Consider the following 4,972-nt stretch of genomic DNA (forward strand, 5'->3'; position numbering starts at 1 on the left):
GTCATCCGGTTTTTTTTTCCAATTTTCAAATATCTTTAATTTTTTTTAAGTATTCTTCAACATCAGTGTTATTCGTATATTCAAATATCATTATTTATTGATGTTTCTTTTCCAATTTTCTTTCTTTTTCTTTAAATATTCTTCAATATCAGTGTTATTATTGATGAAATTCAGTACTTTTCTTTAATGATATTTAAAAATCAGTACCTTGATTAATATAGGAAAGTATATTTTTTCAAATTTTTGAACATATTTTCTTTTCTTTAAGTATTATTTCCTTCTTCACATTTAGTTATTCTTCTTTAAGTATTGTTAAGCATCAGTAATAATACTGATATCATTCACATTTTCGTATTTTAAGTTCTAAAATATTTAAAATCAACTAGTTTTTTACGTTATTTTCAAATATCTTTAAAGTATTCTTAAACATTGATTATATATGTCATCTAGTAATTATTTTATTAAGTCTGCCTATTAAAATATTTATATTGAAGACTTACGATTTTATGTAATAGATTCTAACAACATGACATGATTTCATCATATATTAAAATTTCATACTAATTACAAATACAATTAAGTGATTTTCTTACCAAAATGATATCGTTTCGTTACATTATTGAAAACATTGCGGCTGAAAATACATTGAAATGAAAGTCGTCCAGTGTGACTGTGACTATCATCGTTGACATTTACATTGGACACCTCCGATCTAGATCATCAAACGGTATTAACCTAGTTCAGTAAATTATGATTGCAGCAGTACATAAATGTTTAATAAGATATTTCCCTATTCGAATCCCATTTTCTCTGTATGCTTTTATGAGCATTTCCAACCCTCGATGAAAATTTAATCCCTCCCCATGCGCCTACCTTGACCTACTTACATTTTTTTTCCTACCCCCTGAACGATTTTTTTTATGGCAGCTGCAGAAGTATTATACGCAGAGCGATCATTTCCGGTTTCGGCGGAAATGATTCCTCGGATAAAGAGATATATAAAGAGAGCGAGAAAACAGTAAAGATCACTAAGAGGAAATCGCGGAGAAAAAGTGACTTCTGGTGTTTATGAAATTCATAATTCACGGAACGGAGTGGGAAAATCTCCAGCGCCAACCCCGATCTTTTCCTTCCGGTCGGCGCCGGAAATAGCGGTTTGCGATTGCGAAAATGCGCTTAAATTATTCGCCCGTTTCCTCGGTCTCCTAATTCTCGAAATCAGCACGGGAAGAGCCGCAGAAAATAATTAAGAAGTTTGGAGATATGAAGAGGAGGAAAATAAGCACAGCACTTTCGCATAATAAAATGAAGAAGAAATGTTTTTTACTTTATATATTTTTTGTTTCTTTTTCACTCTCGTTTTCGTCCTCAGTAATTAGCAAAGCTTATTAACATAACGTTCTCTCTGTCGTATTTTACTTTTCAGGGAAGTTTCAGATTCGCTGTGGGATTTATCCGGCGATCGATGGAATAGCTTATGCACGAAAACCGCTCCGATTTGCGAACTTTCCCGTTTCGGTAATTATTAATTAGAGGGTATTAGGTATTAATTAACGGTTGCGTAAAAGCGCATCGGTTTTCAGTAATTGGTTGAAACGTATTTTTCCATAAAGATGTTGTTTACAAAAACCGATTGGATTTTTCTTTTACAGAGGAGAAACGATCATTGATTGAATACTTGAGAACATTCTTAACGGAAGAATGCTCACTCGGATGAGATGGAGAGGTTTTTGGTCGATTCGTTTTGGGAAAGGGGAATCCTCTGGTAGTTCGCAGTTACAAGTCTCGCTACTTTAATAAAGCTCTCGAAAAAGGAACGGGACTTGACTTGTTTATGCTTAATTTTTGTGAGCCGGATCTGGGCTTTATTAAAATTTTCCGGACTGGACAAGGCTGAATGAATGAAGGATGCTTTCGTTTCGGCTTTTATCGGAATACTTCATCAAACTAGTCTAAATACCTTTCGCTGCTGAACTTAATATCAATTTCCGGTCGAGCTTTTCTCTCAACGCTCTAATTTCCATTCGCGTCTCAATTTCAGTATTATTATTAAATTGTTTCAGCTACGATGAAGCTTAGCCTTTTATAAATATTTTCATTATCCTTTCATTTTCAAGGAAATTTTTTACACACAAATTATTCCTACAAAAAAAATATCATAAAGATTTAAAATAAATATTATTTTACAATGAAGAAAATGTAGAACAATTAACAAAACTAAACATATTTAATTAAGCAAGTTCAGTTATATATAATTATAAAAAAATAATTGTATGGAAAAAAACTAAAAATAAATTAATAAGTGTTAACAGTCAATTCTATTTTATGGTTTACCTTTAATATGCTTACAATTATTTCTGCGCAAGTGCTTTTTAAATTATAAAACTCATTCAAAGTGAGAGTGTGTTCGTAAATGGACATATTTAAAGTTAAACGTTGTGATTTTAAAATGTTCATTTTCTTTCTATTCTTGTGGGTTGGTAAATTAAGTGCTGAAGGAACAAAATGTGAAATTAATGGAAAATGTCATCTAACTTGTAGCTACAACGCTACATTAGAATTAGGATATCCAACTTCGTGCAAATATTTTAATGTTATTGCATTTGAAAATACTGATATTGATAGTGACAAATTTAAAAACTTAAAACATTATTCATTTTCATTGCTATTTTTGGAAAGAATTAACAATATACAGAATATACGTCATGCAATTAAGGGATTATACATTTCAAAATTGCAAATACAACATCATAATATTAAGGAATTGACAACAGATATGTTGGAAGAAACCGGACCTTTCAATATTATATTACTATATTATAATAGAATTGAGATTTTGCAACAAAAATCGATACCTAAAGCAAAAGAAATACATTTATGCGACAATTTTATTAAAACAATAACTTCCGATATGTTCCGTGACATATCATATGTGAACTATTTGCATTTAGGTGGTAATCATATAAAGAAAATTACAGCTTCATCACTTATAGGTTTAAAAACAAAAACTTTAAGTTTATGCTTTAACCACTTAGAAGATTTAGAAGACATTTTAATTCCCGAAGTAGAAATTATGTTCATGAATCACAATAAACTGGTATCAATACATTCAAAAATATTTGTTAATATTTCAAAAATAAAGATACTCGATGTGAGCTTCAATAAAATCACAGATTTTAGCTTTCAAAACTCAATGTTCCATAGATTAAATATGGATAACAATAAAATTACGCACTTATCAAAAAAATCTTTTTTGGGAATGAATATGCTGAATGAAATAATACTATCAAATAATATGATTTCCTCGCTGGAAATGAAATCATTACCGTTAGTGAAGAATCTAGATTTGAGTCACAATTTACTTAGCTCCATTGATTTAAATATGTTCACCGATATTGATCAAGTCAGACATTTGGATTTAACCCACAATTGTATCAAGCAGATAAATTTGAAATTTACGAAAGAAGTAAACTTTTCAATTGGAATATTTAACAAAATGTGCAATGATATACACGAAACGGATAAAGAAATGAGCAAATCGAATGATATACAGAAAACGAATAAAGAAATGAACAAGTCGAATGATACACAGAAAACAGATAAAGAAATGAACAAGTCGAATGATATACAGGAAACGGATAATGTTTTGATATCGAAAAATACACTTTATATAATTGGGCCAGTCATTGTGATTGCTCTTTTACTTGCTAATATAATAGTGATTATATATTCAAGTGAGTAATATCTAAGTTATATTGGAAACATAATATTTTTAATAAATGTTTTAGGACGATTCCCCAAATATTCGAAGGTAATTAAATTAGTAATTACTTAAGTAATTATGGTTCAAAACCAAATATAAAATGTAAATTAAATCTTTATTTGATTGAAATAATTATGTGTTTCAGAAAGCTTTTGAGCCGAGAGTTGTATATAATAATGGTAAGTATTTGATTTAATTTATGAAATGTTTTTTTTTTCCTTTTTTTTAAATTTTATATAAACAACACCTCTTGAGCAACAAATCAGACGAACGCAATACACTATGAAACAACGTATTTTAGAAGCTATATTGACTTTAATAAACAAAAAACTGGATCATTCGATGACTATAAGAAATACTACAATATTCAAATGGATAATTGCAGTTTTGTAGATGATGAAGTAACGAATAAACTTTGTTTAATAAATCATAAAATTACAGAGATTAATGAAAATTGATGACAGTAATCCGAAATTCAACATTTACGCCAAGTTTATAGCCAAGTTTTGCTTCTAATTATTGCAATTTATATAATTTTTATTTTAATTGCACTTATTTATTGTTCTAGAACTAGTTCCAAATGCAATGCCGAAGGACAACAATAGAGAATACGTTGGTATGTAGAAAAAAAAATGTTATCATAAAAGCAAATCATAATTAAATATTGTTTATTTTAGAGCCTGCACACGTTTATGAAGGTAATTAAGGTAAAAAGCTTAATGTGTTAATTAATTATAGTTAATATGACGTTCCAGTGATCGAGATAAAATCTGAAACACAACGAGACTCAGATGGAAGTAAGTTATTTGTTTTTGACGAATATTCAATGTAATGCATCAACTCATACTTCCAGATTTGGTCACCACTTTATAGAAGCAAGAAACAGGGGATGAAATTTGCAATATTATGAGCAAAGTTTAAAACAATTTAGTTTAAGATAATCACAGTTAATTTACATTTTTATATAAACACGTAGATGCTTATTAAGGGTGTCCCAAATTTAACGCAAGATTTGAATTTGCCGCCCTTTGTGCAGTAAAGTGTCAAATTGTTTTTTTTTTGATTTCCAACACTTTACTGCCCAAATGGCGGCAAATTCAAATATTGCGTTCATTAATGCACGCGCATTTTTATTACATGAATACAAGCGCAGAGTATATTTTACCAACTATATATTCAATCATCAGTTTAAATGATATCTTATAATGA

The 4,972-nt window shown here is 29.3% G+C and overlaps 1 long non-coding RNA gene across 1 annotated transcript; it reads left to right on the forward strand.

Moving 5' to 3' along the window:
• The first annotated feature begins 4,439 nt into the window (after positions 1–4,439).
• Positions 4,440–4,763, forward strand: LOC108568963. Its single transcript, XR_001891315.1, has 3 exons — positions 4,440–4,461; positions 4,519–4,560; positions 4,617–4,763. It is a non-coding gene; the product is annotated as an uncharacterized LOC108568963 (long non-coding RNA).
• Positions 4,764–4,972: the final 209 nt, after the last annotated feature.

Source organism: Nicrophorus vespilloides, unplaced genomic scaffold (assembly GCF_001412225.1).
Source record: "Nicrophorus vespilloides isolate i.1.1-1 unplaced genomic scaffold, Nicve_v1.0, whole genome shotgun sequence".
Taxonomy (NCBI): Eukaryota; Metazoa; Arthropoda; class Insecta; order Coleoptera; family Silphidae; genus Nicrophorus; species Nicrophorus vespilloides.